Source organism: Schistocerca piceifrons, chromosome 2 (genome assembly GCF_021461385.2).
Source record: "Schistocerca piceifrons isolate TAMUIC-IGC-003096 chromosome 2, iqSchPice1.1, whole genome shotgun sequence".
Taxonomy (NCBI): Eukaryota; Metazoa; Arthropoda; class Insecta; order Orthoptera; family Acrididae; genus Schistocerca; species Schistocerca piceifrons.
In genome coordinates this window covers 649,212,643-649,231,197 of record NC_060139.1, presented here as the reverse complement: position 1 = coordinate 649,231,197, position 18,555 = coordinate 649,212,643, and the positions used below count along the sequence as shown (strand labels likewise).

At 41.9% G+C, this 18,555-nt stretch overlaps 1 pseudogene; it reads right to left on the bottom strand.

Annotated features, from left to right (window-relative positions):
- Positions 1-14,274: 14,274 nt before the first annotated feature.
- LOC124778216 lies at positions 14,275-14,391 on the bottom strand (annotated as a pseudogene).
- Between the last annotated feature and the right edge of the window lie 4,164 nt (positions 14,392-18,555).

The window sequence follows — 18,555 nt, the reverse complement described above, 5'->3', positions numbered from 1 at the left end:
AATTCATAGGATTTTGCTCGTAAAATATGCTTAAAAATAACATCATTCAGCCTTAGGCAAACATTAAAGAAAGAAATCACATTATCCTGAATACTTGGCCTTTTAAAATAAAATTTTCATCTGTAGGCTTCCGATAGCGCGACGTTGTTCATACACTAGTACACTTGACATTTAACTTTTAGTTTTACGATTTGCAAATATATGCACCTAGACATCGTCTTAGATGGCGGTGACAGTAACATCCTTTGATCTTTAACTACTGAGATGATGCCAAAAGATAACTTCCAGGGGTGTGTTATGTTTACTGTCCTGTATGGACATGTGTACAGTAGCTGCCATTTACAATTTTCCTGAAGGTAGAACTGAAGAATATGGATGAGTGCATAGAAGTACTAATCTTCCACATAGTATTGCTGGGTCTTCCCAGATGAGGCAAAGGACATAGCCACTGATTCTTCTCTCTTCTGTTGAACATTACCTCAGCAGGTATATATGGTTTATTGTGTATGAGTAAAGTGTTTATTAATTTTTCAAAAGCCTCAACGTAGTCTACCCATTTAGAATGACGTGAATTAGCATAAGTGCATATTAATCTGTTAAAATCTCGTAGAATCCCCCGCGGAATTATATTGTGGATGGAATTTGTTTAATGCCTTGTTCCTTTAGAAAATCTCTCCACTTTTTACACTGATATTTGTAGCGTTTCTATAAGATTTTTGTCAGAGAATCTTCGTGTTATTGCAAATGCTATTGCTGACTTTAATGCAAGTAACTTATTTGCGAACACATCATAAAACACCAGAGCACATTTTGTACGGTCACGTCCAGCTGAGACTGGACCCGCGATATCGGCATAGACTAATTATGTGGCTTTGGTTGGTATGATTGGATGTGACTCAATGTCATTACACTTGCTTACTGGCCTAGCTTTCTGACAAATAAAACAAGTTTATAATTGGTTGTGTATGTAACTACGCAAGTTTGCAAAGTAACATTTCCTTTCTTAGGCATTTATCTGTTCTTAGTGACTCCACAAATAATGAGTGTTCCATACTAAAGTATGTTTACAAGAATCAGGAATATGCACACAGCAGTTGTTTTGATTACGGTTTCTTGAATAACATAATACACCATCCTGAATTTTATAGTGTAGTTTTACCTTTTCAGAGGTGTTCTGAATAAGACGTGTTTTTACAGCGTGCCATCTGTCATCTTGTGGTATTGCCATGCTTTTCCGCATGTCTAAATAATTCTGACGGTAGTGTGTGTCTTTCATTAACAAAATTCTGTGATCTGTAATCTGTTCTGAAGTGTCATTTAAATCTGTGAGAACTTGGGGTAATCTAGCGAGTGCATCCGGTATGATTTCTCCTTTCCTGGTACGTGTACATTTCCAAATGAGGCTTATGAAATGTAACAGTCAACCTAGCAATTGTCACATGTAGTAATTTGCATTTCAGTAGAAACCTAGAGCCTGGTGGACAGTACACATGTATATGTTTGCCCAAGATGAACTTTTTGAAGGCCCATTGAACAGCCAAGGCTTCTAATTCAGTGATCGAATATGAACATTCACACTCTGAAAGTGCTCTACTAGCAAAACTAATTATGTTGAACTGTTGTTTTGAGTCTATTGTGTGTACTTGGCACAGACAAACTGCAAGACCATGTAACGAAGCGTCAGCTACTATACAAAAATCTAAATTCATATTTGGATAGCATAAGATATTTGAATTTACTTAGGGATGATGCTTTATAGCCTTAAAATCAGTTTGACAGTCGTCCGTTCAATATCGCATGGAATTCTTTTTCAAGAGTGTCAAAAGTGACGGACCGTTTAGTAGCTGTTTAGGAACTAAACGAAGAAAAAATGACGTTAACCCCAAAAATGCTTTTAATCGCCGTTTCGTTGTAGGATGGGGAAAGTTTCTCATAGCATATAGCTTACTGGGATCGGGTTTAAGGCCTGCTGGCGAAATAATATTCCCTAAAAACTATATTTCTCTACCAAATTTAGATTTTTGTAAGTTAGCTGTAACACCGGTTTTCAGAAATCTATGTAAAATTCTGTCAAGTAGTTAAAGATGTTCTGACCATGTTTTAGAAGCAATGAGAATGTCTTCAACACGTACAGTTACTTTAAAAGATCAGAACCAAGAAAGGTGTCAAGTACTGCAACCTTCCATATAATCATTTTCCTAATTTCATGATCAACAACCTCTCGCTTGGTCCACGGAATGGGATATAATTTCCTACAGTATTATTCATGTGGCTTGACATTAATTTTATAGATATACGTATTAATTATACTTGGTTTTTCGTCAAACATTTTTAAATGTTTAATCAGCACAGCCCTTAATTCTTTTTGTTGAGTTTCACTTAAATATGTGGATTCTGTGATCTTGGTATTAATGCGTTCTCTATTGTTTATACCACTCATTCTGAGTCGTAGTATATTCACACAGCGCAGTTTTGTGTTGGAGAAACAGAACCTTTAAATTTGGAGAGAACTTACCTTGACTTTCAGCCGTGTGCAATAAATCAACTTTTATTTGTTTACCAAGTAATTTTCGCTTGGAAGAGTCTATCAATGCGATCTTTTCTCTAAACAATTCAGTGCCGAGGAGGCATTCCACAGTGATACCGCTTATTACTAACAACGGGCACAATATAGTTCCATTTCCTTTTATTATGTCCACCTGTGTCTGCCATTTAACTAATATAGCTTTTGCACCAGTAGCACCTGAGACTTTGTAGCCTTGTACTGGCAGTGTAGGAATTTTTGTGGCTTCCCGTATTCTTTTGTATAATGTTTGTGACACACAATTTGTCACTGTGCCTGTGTCGAGAGCTACAGTGATAGGTATTTTGCCTACAATTCCTTTTATTTCGGCCTTTACTGCCATTTGTACCTTAATTTGACACGTGAGTTCGGCCTTGATGTCAATACCATCATTGTATGTAAGTAGATTTGTTTTCACTTTTTCTGTGCTCCCAGACCATGTTACGACCGACCTCGAGGGCTTAATGCGGTCGATTCTCGTTTGTCCATGCAGACTCTACATTGTATGGTGTCTGCTCATTTGCAACCTCCACCACATTGGTGTGCCTGGCATACGTCTGTTTTGGGACTATTGTTACTCTTGTGGACTGTTGTTATACTGTCGTTTTGCGGAAGGCTATTCATTCACCTTCTAGTTAGGCCTTGTCCAGTACTATGGGTTCTAGTTGACGTAGTACTGACTGTTGCCATTGCCTTGAAACCCAGGATGGTATCAGCTGTTAAACTTCTTTTTGTTTTTAAAGTTATTCCTCAGTCGTTGATCAGGAGGCTGACAGTCATAACTTGGTGACTTTCGGTGTTGAAGTCAGGGACTGTACATCTGGAGGCCTTAGTGGGGCGCCGTTATTGTTGCCATATCGCGGCATATTATTCATGTTATTTTGATTATAAGTGGCTGTCACATCCTCGTGTATCAGGTCAATTGTATAGAGCGTGGCCATAAACTGACCTAGGTCGTCTTCGGAAGCATACACCAAATCTTTACGTATGCTGGCGCGTAGCTTCCCTTTTAAGGATTCTCATCAATTCTTTGTGTGACACGGGCACATCCTAGTATCGCTTTTTGTTCAGGTATTTTTAGAAATAACGCCTGCCGAGTTTGGCAATAAAGAGTTCTGGATTGAAAATCTGTTTCCTTGGGCGCTCCTGTATACATGTGGACCAGTATTTCTTTAAAAACGCCTTTTCAAATTGCAGATATGTTTCAGCCGTTTCAGTTGCCCATATGCCTCCGTCACCCTGTACGTATCCTGTCACGAACTGAATCTTTTGATACTCTGTCCAGATTGGGGCGTAATAAACAGCGAAAAGATGTCATAAAAATCGGAGGATGTGGAGTTCGTTTCTCTGGATAGTAATTTGGAATTGCCGGTGCTTTATCCCTTTCCTCCAGTAATAATGTAGAAAGTATGGCAGGATTGTGTCTATTTTAACATTTGCATGGTGGAGAGACTTCAGTTGTGTCCGCCTCGTCACTAGACTCTAACGGATATTTCTCGCGGTGTGGACTATTGCTAAATGTTTGGCGAGGTTTACGTGACGCATCAGGCATATATTCCCTAGCTTCCAACAGTTCACGCAGCCTGTGGCGGTCTCTGCCTCAAGACGCCACCCCCTCCGCTCCAGCGAGGCAAGCGGGCCGTGACGCCGCCACCGATGACGCCCTCTCTTCCCGAGGCGGTGTCTGAGACCACTTTCCATACCCCTACACGGATAATCCATATCCCTTCAGCCCTCCCGACCGGACTAAGCCCCGTCCTCCGCACGAGCCGTATGATCCCGCCAGGCATCACCGGATCCTGCGCTCATGAGTGACGAGGAAGGACCTAAAGCTCATCAATTCCGACGCTGACTTCACTCCCTCTGACTGGGAACACATTTTTGTGGTCTCAGCCGGGTGTGCGTTGGCAGGGGAGTCCCATTTGGGTCAGCTGAGGTCACCCCCCACAGCTCCCCCCCTCCCCCTCCTGACCCTCCACAGTTCCATCAGTTGACTCGTTCCCGACCATATCACCAAATTTCGCCACTGGACGCATCCCGTCCGCCGTGCCAGTCCTTACAGTGAGTTCTCTGTACTTCTTCCCACTTTTTTTTTTTAAATAAAAACGTCAGGTTAGCGCGAACGCTATCCCGACTTCCAAAAATTATGCACCCGAAGGACGCGCTTTTTATTAATTTATTTATTAACATTACATCATTACAACATAACATCTTTACAGCAATACATGAACAGAAATATAATTGTGCGTAACAGCTGAATATTATAGAGAATCGAAATCCTTTAATGAAAACAAAAACAATTGAAATGTGTGGCAAGTTATTCACAGAGTGCTTTTGGTAACAATCATAAAAGAAATGTGAGTGAGTTGTGAAATTTACACAAATTGAAATAAGTGTATCATGTAATAAAGTAAAAGAAAATGGAAAACTCTAATGAAAGTGGGAAACAAATGGATATTTCTAGCAAAGATATCACTGTATCTGAAACATCCTCTGATAACCATACAATAACGCAACTGATAAACTGTTTGCAAAATTTTCGCTGTACTTAGGTGAACGGTTCAGTCGTTGATGACCTTCCCACAGGTAGGCCATGTATTGCACGGCGTCACTCTGTTGTAACTCAAAAATAGCGTAGGCATTGTGTCCCAGTAGCCAGACCACGGCGTTGCTCTTCGTTCTTGGGTGCAGTTTAAAGTCTGGAAAGAGAATCCACGTTGGTGTCACATTGCGAGGTGCAGTTTGGTTGATAAGCCCCACAATCAATCGGCATAACTACCATACTTTCCACATATAGCGGCACTCTATACGGTGGTCTCTGGTGTCGGCATCTCCACACTGGCTGCATTCGTTCGTCTGACTGAGGTGAATGTCTGCTAGTCGCTGCTTAGTCGGAAAGGTGTCATTGACTACTCTGTACCACAGCGAACTGATGTCAGATGGCAGGAATGGGTTGTTGATATTTGCCCACACCTGCTTCCAGACGACCGTTGGCATCCGTATTTCCAGGTTGTGTGCTGGTGGACAGCCTAGGAGAGCTTCATAGATCCGTCGAGCCGGCGTATTTCGAACTGTAGCCGCCTCCAAGACGTAACTGCGCGCGAGGTAAAATTCCCTGACGTAGGACATCCTAAAAGGGATGCCCACTATTGAAATTGGAGCGCATTGTGATTCAGGCCGGTATCGATCCAATATGGCTGCTGTTGTCCCATTCGAATGGTCGGTTGGTAGCTTCGATGTTCGGTGGATGAACAGCGGCTACGCTTGTTCTGCCCCACACGAGCTCAGGTCTGGCTCGTGCTGAACGTGTAGTGCAGTGCAGTCGTGTATTGTGTTAAACCGCGTGTGTATCTCATAGCGCCATTCGGGTACATGGTTTTGTAATACATCTCCAATCTGAGACAATTCCTGCTGCAAATTTTCACTGATACTATCAGGTTTTCCTGTGTTGACAGTGAGGCTTTCCTGTGATTGCAATGATGTTTTCCGCGATCAACATTTTCCATACGCGTTTCCATATTTTTTAAAGCGTTTCTTAACTTGTCTTGAGTTTTACTAAGTTTGTGTACTGTTATTGGGAGTTCCTTACATACATGTTGTAGTCGTGCAATTTTTTTTTTATCTACGGTGGTACACCGCAAAGACATTATCAAAATTTGTATTCACCTTTTCTATGCCATCAGAGTGCGTCTGTAATTGTGTCCGTATATCATGTAATTGTTGCTTTCTGGCTTGAACGTTTGTCCTTTGATCTAACTTTTTATCGATCAGGGTAGATAGTTCGGTTTTTAATTTAGCTTTTAACTGCTTGAATTTCATATCTAAATTGGTTTGCCGAAATTTTATGCCATTATCTTGTTCGTAGCGCCTAGCATTTAAATTGGTTTGCAAAGTGTTGTTATCTGCTTGTAATTTCTCAAACATCTGTTGCAAGTATGCCATTATATCGGCTTGCGGATGCTGTGTAATTTGCACACTTTTCGTGCGGGAACATGCATCTACCAAGATATTGTCTCCATGCTGCTCACTTTCGGCATAGATTTATGCGTGCGAGAGGTTACTGTTCAAAATTTTTGTTTCTATATCTTGAGAACCTGACATTAGTTCAGGTTCTGAAGGGAGAATTTGTTCATTATTTCTTTCAACCCAATTATCAGACTCGATTTTATCGCCCATCGGCAAACAGGCATTTTATCGCCCATCGGCAAACAGGCATTGACTTTCGCAGCCATTGTATTACATTTGCCTGTCTTTGTCATTGTTTGGACTCTGCTACTCACTCCAACTGCCACCTAGTGGCAGCTTCAAACTGGACAGGTCAGACTGCTCAGTACAGTCTGCTTCCTGTCGGGAGATTTTGCAGCCTACGTGCAGAAGTGGATCTCCCAGGTCCTTGGTGCGCGCAGTTATAACGACCGAGCAGGTAGCTGCGAGACCCCGTAGCGGACGGGCGTGTATGTCTTCCAGTTAAGCCAGGAGCTGCAGTTGGCGCGCTGCCTGTGCAAGTTGTAAAGTTTAATGTAATAAACACTTATACCAGACAACTTGTTCCGTCCAGTTATTGTGAGTGGAAGCAAGGGGAGGACAGTGAGTCCTCTCGCACTATACATTCACACTCCAATGTGCCGCCATGGGAGGAAGACCCCGCGCGCACATTTTTTGGTCCTTCGGGCCGGATACAGTGACCAAGCGGAATTTACGTTCGCGCGGATTTATTTTCCGGTATTTGTGAACTTCTAAAAAACCACGTGTGACTGTAACGCCTGCCACGCCAGCCGCCAGTGCCCGTGACGCCGCTGCTATTCCAGTCCGTACCGCCTCGCATTGCCGCTGCAGCCTGGTAAGTACAACTGTTGGCTTCCTGCTATAGTCTTCCAGGTCCCAAAATGAAGCCCTCAGAGAAAACAAAGTTAGTCAAGCAGAGACGTGTAGCAAAGGCCGCTCTGGCGCTCGTAGCGAGCTTTGTGCAGTCTGCAAACAGTACCAGCATTGAAACGTTGGAATAAAAATTAAGTCGATTGACTCGGATTCAGACTGATTTTGAGTCGTCTCAAACACGGCTGGAAATTGAATACGAATCAGCAGATCATAGTAATAGATTTTTTGGAAACAAAATGTCAGGCCCTTGAGTTGATCAGGTTCAGGGATAACACCTCAAGGGATTCGCAAGGAAATGCCAGTAATTCAAATCAAACGAGACATGTGAGGAGGGTTCATCTCGCAAATGCTGATACTGAGGAGTCATCTAAATGCAAAGGGTTTCAATCACTAAATGTTAATAAGCGGCGGGCATATGTGACAAAAAAACAAGCTTTGTTTTTTTGTGCATCCGCTCTGGTCACTTCTCGACTAAATGCAGAATTTCTCCTTGTAAAACCTATAAAGGAAGGCACAACATACTGCTCCACAAACCTGCTGAACCAAGGAATGGGCAAAATAGTGAACCAGGAGGCCATTCCTTGGCCCAGCAAGCTATGAATGGGAAAGCAAACATCCATTGTAATATTTTGTTGGCAAGAGTTGTTGTCAATATTAAAAACAGCGTGGGTAGACAGCAGGTTTGCAGAGTTCTGCTAGATAGTGCGAGTCAGCTATCCTTTATATCTAAGGGCATGGCAGAGAAATTAAAACTGAAACTAAGTAAACATTCGTTTCCTGTGAAAGGCATAAACAATGCCCTTGCAGCCTCAGTGTCTTACACTTGTAATGTTGAACTGTCGTCTAGGTTCAACGACTTTCATGTCAGAGCCACTTGTGCTATCGTAGATCATGTCACCAGTGACCTACCAGCGAGCATGATAGACACAAGGTCCTGGAGTGTCCCATGTAATCGTCCGCTCGCTGATCCAGAATTCAACAAGCCTGCCACAGTAGATTTAATTCTTGGCGCTGAGGTTTTCTTTTACGTTGTTTGTAAGGAAAGGCTGGTGAAGCCAAGTCATCCTTCACTGGTCGAAACAAGATTTGGCTGGATTTTATCTGGTATGATGCCTTCAGCTGCATGCAACATGCCTTGTTCAACAGTGACCTCGTGCTTTGTTAGAGGTGTCAATTCAGATGCCAAACTGCCGAGGTTTTGGGAGTTAGAGGAACTGTCTACGAAAACGATCAGTAAGCAGGATAAAATATGTGAGGCTCACTTTCAGTGCCACAAGGCACGAGATGGAGAAGGGAGAGCCGTGGTTCGACTACCAGTGAAACCTGACTGTCATTCCTTAGGCGAATCACGACAACAAGCCTCTCAGAGACTGGCACATCTTGAGAGGAGATTTAAATGGCAACCGAATCTGCAGAAGGAATATGCTGCATTCATGCATGAATATGTCGAATTGGGACTCATGGAGATCTCTAATTCTCAAGGTATTATTGGTCCAAGGTGTTACCTTCCGCATCATGCTGTCTTCAAAGAATGCAGCTCCACTACTAAGTTGAGGGTAGTGTTTGATGGCTCTGGTGCCACTTCTAATGGAGTATCTCTCAATGTTATCTTGATGGCTGGTCCCATTGTCCAGCCAGATTTATTTTCCATTATTATAAAATTTCACTCCTTTAATGTGGCTCTGTCAGCTGACATAGCAAAAATGTATCGCCAAGTGTCTCTCCATCCTGATGATAGGAACTTCCAGATAATTCTGTGGCGGGAATCACCGTCTGAACCGATGCAAGAATATGGACTGTGTGCACTCACTTATGGAACCACTCCTGCTGCCTTTCTTGCTATCACATGTCTTCAACAGTTGGCTCTGGAGAATCAAAACAGGTTTCCAATGGCATCGCAAGCCTTGATGTCTAGCTTTTATGTCGATGACTTCTTAGGTGGCTCAGCTACGGAAGCTGGATCTCAAATCCAGCTGACTCAACTGCTTTACATCAAATCCAGCTGACTCAACTGCTTGCTTCTGGGGGGTTTCCACTGAGGAAGTGGTGTTCCAATAGTCACAAGGTCATGGAAAAATTCCTGTGCAGGACAGAGAAACGTCTTTGCCTTGTGATATTACTGGTGAACAAGCCATAAAAACGTTAGCGATATTATGGCACCCCGGCTCTGACACATTCCAGTGCCATGTGCAGCTAAAGAGTCATCGGCTCTTGAAGGTGACCAAACGCAATGTCCTGTCTACAATAGCAGCAATCTATGACCCACTGGGGCTTCTAGCTCCAGCAGTCATAAAATGTAAATTGTTCTTGCAGCACTTGTGGTAACTAAGCCTTGATTGGGATGAAATTTTTCCATCCAACCTCACTGATGAATGGAATGCTGTTTGTGTGCAACTGCCTCCCCTAAATTGTATTTTGATTAACAGGAATATCATTCCTTGCCCCCAGCATGTTAAATTAGAAAATTATGGGTTTTGTGATGCTTCACAGTTGGCATATGGTGCGTGTGTTTACATCAGATGTGTTCTTCCCAATAACAGTGTGTTGGTCTCATTGGCTGCAGCCAAATCTTGGGTTGCCCCTGTAAAACAAGTCTCTTCCATGACTGGAATTATGTGGTGCGCTGCTTCTTGCCCGACTCATTCACAAGGTGGCCAATGCCTTAGTCATCATAGATAGTGGCGACATTCATTTGTGGACGGACTCCGCAATAGTTCTCTGTTGGCTGCAGCGTAGTCCTTGTCACTGGAAAACCTTTGTTGCCAACGGAGTCTCTGAAATCCAAGAAATGAGTTCAGTTGCCAACTGCAGGCATGTCAAATCAGAGGATAATCCTGCTGACCACTTATCACGTGGTATTAATCCAGCTACCTTGAGTTCACTTGTTCAGTGGTGGTCTGGCCCGTCATGGCTATCCAATTGCGACCTCGACTGCACCACCTGCACTGCACTTAGTGTAGAAGATGTGTCCGACAGAAGGTGTACACAGTTATCCTTGGTGTCGTTCACTAAATTTGATGATGAACTGCTGTGTAAATATTCATCATTCAAGAAAACTTACAGTGTTTCGGCCTATGCACTGAGGTTTGCTAATAACAGTAGGCTTCAGCAATCAGACAGGATAACTGGGCCACTCACTCCACAGGAATGCCACAACGCTATCGAAAGGGCATTTGGCGCCTCTCAACATAGTGAATATGGTAATGAGATCGCTTTGTTGAAGGCCAGTTCCCCTATTTCACATAATAGCAAATTAAGGGATTTGCATCCGTTTGTCGATGCCGAAGGTATTTTACAAGTGGGAGGGAGATTAATGAATGCTGGTGTATCATAGGATGAGCGTCTTCCTATTACCGTACCGCCTAAGCATCATTTGACAAAAATTCTCATAATGGATCAACATGAAAATCTGCTGCACGCTGGGTCACAACGTTTGTTGGCTATGTTGCTTAGGAGGTTTTGGATCCCCAATGGGCGTAACACAGTCAAAGGAGTTATCAGGAAATGTTTAAAATGCTTTAGGCTTAAGTCCAAGACAGCAGTTCAACTCATGGGTCAGTTACCTTCAGCTAGAGTAAACCATAAACCAGTCTCATCAATTCCAGCACTGTGGAGTAGATTATGCAGGTCCTATTGCTGTAAAGCATGGTGGAAGACGGAGTAAAGTTACCACCAAGGCTTACATTGCTTTATCCATTTGCATGGCAACCAAGGCCATCCACTTAGAATTAGTTAGTGACTTGGTAACAAGTTCATTTTTGGCCGCCTTCAGGAGATTCATAGCAAGAAGAGGTAAATCTTCTAACATGTACAGTGACAATGGCACCACATTTGTAGGTGCAGACAATGAGCTTATACGTTTTCTCTCTAATGATGCTACTGTTGAAGGTGTGGTGAATTTTTCGACCTCAGAGGGAATCAGTTGGAGGTTCACTGCACCTCGTGCCCCTCACTTTGGTGGATTCTGAGAGGCAGGAATCAAATGCATGAAGTCGCATCTCAAACGCGTCATCGGCAATGCAGTACTGACATTTGAAGAACTGACTACTGTGTTTATTCAGATAGAAGCATGCTTGAATTCAAGGCCGTTGTGTCTTCTCTCTGATGACCTAGATTCTGCTGCTGCTCTCACTCCTGGTCATATCCTAATCGGACAGCCCCTTTGTGCTCATCCTGAACCCTCTGTCCTTGAGGTTCCCGACAACAGGTTGCACAGATGACAACTTGTACAGCAGTTGCATCAGTCCTTTTGGAAGAGGTGGTCCACAGAATAAATACACGATCTGCAGCAACGCAAAAAATGGACATCGGAAGCAGTATGTCAACCCCAGATCGGCGGTCATGTGCTGGTCAAGGAGGATAATTTGCTTTCCTTGGTGTGGAGGCTGGGTGTCATTGACCAGCTGTTTCCCAGTCCTGACAAGTGGGTGCACATGGCGATGGTAAAAACTGCTAATGGGCAGATTAAAGAGGCCTATAGCAAAACTGTGTCCCCTGCCTAAGCAGTGAATCAGTTGAGTGTTCCCTCAGATCTGTGTAGTGGTATATGATACAGGGCCACTGCCAAATTACCATTTACTGGAACAACCTCATAATTCATAAGATCAGCATGGGAAGCTGTGGGTGTTTCTTGTGGACTAACTGCTGTTAGTATTGATTTCACGTTTTTATGCGGTATAATATTAATGCTTTGTTGTTTTGTGTCCTACATGTTAGTACCCATTGTGTTTCACATGCAGTGTGACAGTGATGTTTTTGTGATGTGGGCATCACAAATGATAGTGTATTCATGTTTTATGTGCATTTATATAGTGACTAGTTATATTTTTATTGTTGTCCTTGTTTTGGTTTTGTTGTTTGTTAAAATTTTGGTTATTTGTAAAATGAGAAAACTCATTTTAGAGTGGGAGTATGTTTGGACTCTGCTACTCACTCCAACTGCCACCTAGTGTCAGCTTCAAACTGGGCAGGTCAGACTGTCCAGTATAGTCTGCTCCCCGTCGGGAGACTTTGTAGCCTACGTGCAGAAGTGGATCTCCCAGGTCCTTTGTGCGCGCAGGTAGGATTAGCCGTTGTAACGGCTGAGCAGGTAGCTGTGGGACCCCGTAGCAGACGGTGGTGTATGTCTTCCAGCTAAGCCAGAAGCTGCAGTTGGCGCACTGCCCCGTGCAAGTTGTAAAGTTTAATGTAATAAACACTTATACCAGACAGCTTGTTCCGTCCAGTTATTGTGAGTGGAAACAAGGGGAGGACAGTGAGTCCTCTCGCACTATACGCTCACACTCCAATGTGCCGCCACGAGAGGAAGAGCCCACGCGCACAGTCATACATAAGAATCGAAATAAAATTCGACAGAGAAAATTTTGAAACTACGGATCTAGAAAAATATCTTTCAAGTTAATCGTTCAGTAGTAATAGCATTACGTCCAACAACAATCGAGTCTAGCTTCTTCGTCATTCTGTGTTACTAGTGACAAGATGTAGCCATTTTGAAATTCACAATACAACATTTAAAACTGAATATAATTTAAGTTCTGTTTTATAACACCAAATAATTAACTTATGAACATAAACTTGGAATAAATGATTAAGCTACTTGCATCCACGAAACATATTTTCGTACGTAAAAGTTTGCTCTTTTACCTCGATTGTGAAGAACTGCAGAAGTGAAGTCGGCAAATATCATGGGCCAGGGTGAAACTATTTACTTTCCCGTCTTTCTTTTGTATCGGAATCATCAGAAGTGGCTCAGAAATTTTGATGACCTATTTTTCATGAAACAGAAAAAAAGATTAATATAGGAAACATTCAAAACGAGTGCTGTAACAGAATCGTCAATATAGAACCATCTCTTCCCCTTCGCGTTTTTCGTCAGTTTATATCTGTTCTTGTAATAGGAACGGATGACGTCGAAAGAGGACAATGATTTTTGCTAGGCCATCCCGTGAAAGGCTTAGTAGTTGGATACTGGATTTCGGAATTAGTGATTGTAATGAAATTTAGCTGAAGTGGAAGGATCAGGTATAATAAAGCATCTTACTTACGTAATGGCGTAAGTGCGTGGCGCTGGCTGGAAGACCTGTAAACTAATTGCGAAAATATTAGCAGTTGTGCCTGTTTAACAAAGGAAAGCCGTGACTGTGTTATTTGAAAATGAAATTATGATAGAATAATTTGAAGGTATAGGACTTTGAAATCCCTGAACTAAACGAGGGTCTTAGATATTTTGGCCGTGCAATTCGCACTAGCAGCATTGAAAATTTCTGCTGGCCAAATGCATCTCTTTGTTATCAGCATATGGCGACTGTCCCACAGACAATCTAAAGCTGTAATGAGAAACATGGATAATTATTTAATATAGTTATGATTAATGTTAATTAGATTATTAAAAGAACTGATTCAATTAACTTAAATATATTTTACAATACTTACGTAAAAGTTGCACATTACAAAATGGTTACCTCACCTGTAATGGAAAAAGGCGTCTAGTCGTAACTAGAGGTAAAACAGAAGTGTGTCTCCTTCGCGGGAGCGAGTGAGATGTAAAATAATCATTCATTTATTTGAACAAAGTATATCACAGGGATTAGTTACAGATTCTTAAACGCAGCTCATCACTGCTTTATCGATAAGCACTCCGTCTTCAGGCCAATAGTGGCCCATCGGGACCATCCGACCGCCGTGTCATCCTCATTGAGGATGCAGATATGAGGGGCGTGTGGTCAGCAGACCACTCTCCCGGTCGTTATGATGGTTTTCTTTGACCGGAGCCGCTATTATTCGGTCGAGTAGCTCCTCATTTGGCATCACGAGGCTGAGTGCACCCCGAAAAATGGCAACAGCGCATGGCGGCTGGATGGTCACCCATCCAAGTGCAGGCCAAGCCCAACAGCGCTTAACTTCGGTGATCTCACGGGAACCGGTGTATCCACTGCGGCAAGGCCGTTGCCTTTATCGATATGGGGGAGTTACAATTAGAATATAAAATTTTTTATTTGTATACGTTTGCGGTTTATCCAGGAATGTTGACTGCTCGTTTGTTCACACAGCCCAATCGTTTTTCAAGTGTGATGTCACTCACACAAAAGAATCTGGGAGATACATAGCCAGTGATAACTGTCATACCAGCGCCCCATACACTAGGACAATACTCCTGAGCCTGCCTTTGTAAAGGAACATCTTAAAACCTAGGTAAGTATTTCGCTTTTGCTTGGCTTGCCTTTACTCCTGTTCCTGTGCCATCCGTGAGTGACTGGACACTAACTTTGGTGCCACTAACAGCCTTGACATACGCCCAAACTGTCTTCGTGTGTTGTGAAAAATCTTTCGACAAAATTCTGCTATGTTACGGTAGTCGTTGAGGGCTTCACGTATTACTCTCTTGACAGCCAAACGCGTTTCATGCTGCATACCCCATCTATAATCGTATGCTTTGTTTTGCGCGTATTATGCAGCAGTTGCCGTTGCTTTAGAGATTCTTTACAGTGACTAATACAATAGAGGGTTCCTCTCATTATGAGCTGCTCTATCGGGTACATATCTATCCAGTGGGTAGTCAAATATTCTTTCATATTGTAAGTTCCCCAATATGTGAACAGTATGAAATTTAGCCCAAATTTACCTCCCATTCTATAAAAGGTTTACGGGTTGCCAAAACTATATACCTACAAAAGGTTATCCAACTGAAACGCGTATGTTACACTTTGACTGAACAGATCCTAATTTGAATTGAACTGTTACTGGTCTGAATGCAGCTTGTCTTTTGTATTAAATGCGCAGGAGCCTTGATGGGCTTGAAGCTGACTTTAGTGGGAGTATCACCCAAAAATAGACGCAGAATTTTCTGCTGGGTTGAAGTTTGCTTGGTTTTGCGAGACAGATGTGTACGGTGTTTTACATTCTGTGGAAGTCTCACTGTTTAATTCTCATATAAACAATGGAAAGTGACGCCGACATACTTGAAGATACATATGCTTGAGGAAAATGTCACTTACCCCAAACTTCACTAAAGGAGGACTAGGCACGTGTGAACGTACATGTAAAAAACTGGACGCAAAATAAGTGCATAGCCCCTTGCTGTGTTCTCATTTTTAAATATTTGCGCATTGAGCTCCTGTGTCATTTACACAGTGAACACATGTAAATAGACACAAAGAGTAGTAATTTTCGAGGTGTTCCAAAGTTTATGGACAAAGATATTAGGAAATTATTAATAGCCAAATATCTCGAATTATAGAGGGATTTCAGTTGTTACTTATGGATAAAAGAACTGTTACTGGTCTGAATGCAGCTTGTCTTTGTATTAAATGCGCAGGAGCCTTGATGGGCTTGAAGCTGGCTTTAGTGGGAGTATCACCCAAAAATAGACGCAGAATTTTCTGCTGGGTTGAAGTTTGCTTGGTTTTGCGAGACAGATGTGTACGGTGTTTTACATTCTGTGGAAGTCTCACTGTTTAATTCTCATAGCAGCAGCAGCAGGAGGAGCAACAAAAACACGGGGAAATAATAACAGCGCAACATTGCGGAAAAAAGAAGACATATCACATCTGCTCTAGCACAAACGTTAGCTAACACTCAACACAGTGTCCTATGTGTTTGCAAAATTCTTCCCAATGTTGTATGCGCAAAAGGATTAGCGAAATGGAGTATTTTAGTACTACAAAATGTTTTGTGCTATAATTCTGGGACACCGTTGGCGTGCTAAGTTATAATTCCTTTATTTTTGACGTAATAATTTCAGTGTCATTAAGTGCTATAAGTAAATGCTTTTTGTACTTCAGGAATCAACAGTTTTTTTTAATAATTTCTCTATTGTATCAGTGAGCAAGTGTTCTTATTGATAAAATAAATAAATTTTTCTTAATAATTAGGCCTGCGGTGAAATATATGTCTTGAAAAGACATTTAATTATGGTCCCAGTATCACTGCTTAAAACATTTATTTAAAACTGATTTATTTAAATAATTTTAGATAATATTTATTTCTTTTTGCAAAAATATAATTTCAAATATGTACACGAATATGTAACGACATCGTACAAGCGGAGCACAGCAAAGATAAAAGTAGGGCGTCCAAGTAATTAAAGACCAGTCACTGGTCAGCTCAGTGATGAAATTTGTTATACGTTCTAATCCACGATGAGGTATTCAAAAAGCACCAAACCAGAATTACATAGAATAAGATGTAAAATTATTTCAATCTGGAAGTGAATTTGTAGATAACGAAAAAAGTAACAGAAGTAGCAAAAGTGAAGACCCACTTACAGAGGTCTTCCACGAAGAAACGTACGAGCGCTAAGAAAACGTAGAAAATAATTGTAATATAAATGAAAATAGATTTGAAGGAAGCGCGACAGATGACGAGGGAGCAAATGAAAAACAAATCACTGGATCTAATATTTCCTTTTTTTGACGTCTGTCAGTGGCCTTTCTCTCTTTCAGAAAATGTAATTGTTGACTTAATTAAAAAAGAATGTGAAGCATTTCAAAACAAGGATGGATCATTTGTTTCCGTTAACACATAAGGCGATACGGAAAAGACGAAGAGTGCTAACTGGCAGATGTCGTCTGATTGATTTTATATCAGTCAGTCAAATGGAGAGAAAATTGTGAGAACCGAAAGCAAACTTTGTAGTGTTTTTGCTGTAGGCTCCTTAGCACAGACGCAAGTTTGAACAATACATCCCAATACGAGGGGCGTTTGAAAAGTCCGTGCAAAGTTCGGGAGTTGGCACCAACGGCGCTTATCGAGGTCATGTTTAGTTAGTAGCATCTTTGGAAAGAACGCACACCAAGTTTCAGTCATATTGGTCCATTTCTTTGTGTTTGGCATTAGTGTGAATCAAGGACGTCGAGTGAGCGTCATAAAATGGACGAAAAAGAATTTCGTGTGGTGATTAAACATTACTTTATTAAAGGCAAAACGCTTCAGGAGACTAAAGAGAAGCTTGATAAACATTACGGTGATCCTACACCTTCGATTAGAACAGTTTATAAGTGGTTTCAAAATTTTCGGAGTGGCCATATGGGCACAAGTGATCCTGAACATTCTGGACGCCCTGTAGAGGTTACGACTCCAGAAATAATTGATAAAATCTATGATATGGTGATGAATGACAGAAGAGTTAAGGTGCGTGAGATTGCTAGTGCTGCGGGCATCTCGAATGAACGGGTACATTATATTTTGCATAAACATTGGACATGGACCAAAAATGGAATCGTGTGAAGTGTTGCAAGGATGGTTTGCAGCTGTTCAGGAAGAATCCACAGGACTTTTAAGCATCGTTTCGTCACTGTGGATGAAACATGGATATATTACTATATTCCTGAGACCAAGCAACAAGCTAAACAATGTGGTACCGAGGAAGAATCTGCACCAAAAGACCCGGCCGGTGTGGCCGTGCGGTTCTAGGCGCTTCAGTCTGGAACCTCGTGACCGCTACGATAGCAGGTTCGAATCCTGCCTCGGGCATGGATGTGTGTGAAGTCCTTAGGTTAGTTAGGTTTAAGTAGTTCTAAGTTCTAGGGGACTGATGACCACAGATGTTAAGTCCCATAGTGCTCAGAGCCATTTGAACCATTTGCACCAAAAAAGGTTAAGACCATTCCTTCGGCCAGAAAGGTTATGGCGACTGTCTTTTGAGATTCGCAAGGGATAATCCTCATCGACTATCTGGAAAAAGGTAACACTATTACAGGTGCATATTATTCATCGTTATTGAACCGTTTTAATACCGAGCTGCAAGAAAAAAGCCGGCGATTGGACCGCAAAAAAGTCCTTTTCCATCACGACAATGCATCAGCACACACCTCAGCAGTTGTGGTCGCAAAATTAATGGAAATAGGATTCCAACTCTCTTCACATCCTCCATATTCTCCAGACTTGACTCCCTCGGACTACTGTTTAATGTTTGTTCCCCAATTTTAAGAAATGTCTGGTGGGACAAAGATTTTATTCGAACGAGGAGGTGATTGCAGCAGCTAATAGCTATTCTGCAGACCTGGACAATTCCTATTATTCGGAAGGGATCAACAAATTAGAACAGCGTTGGACGAAATGAATGAGTCTAAAAAGAGACTAAGTCGAAAAATAAAAAAGATTTACCCCAAACACGT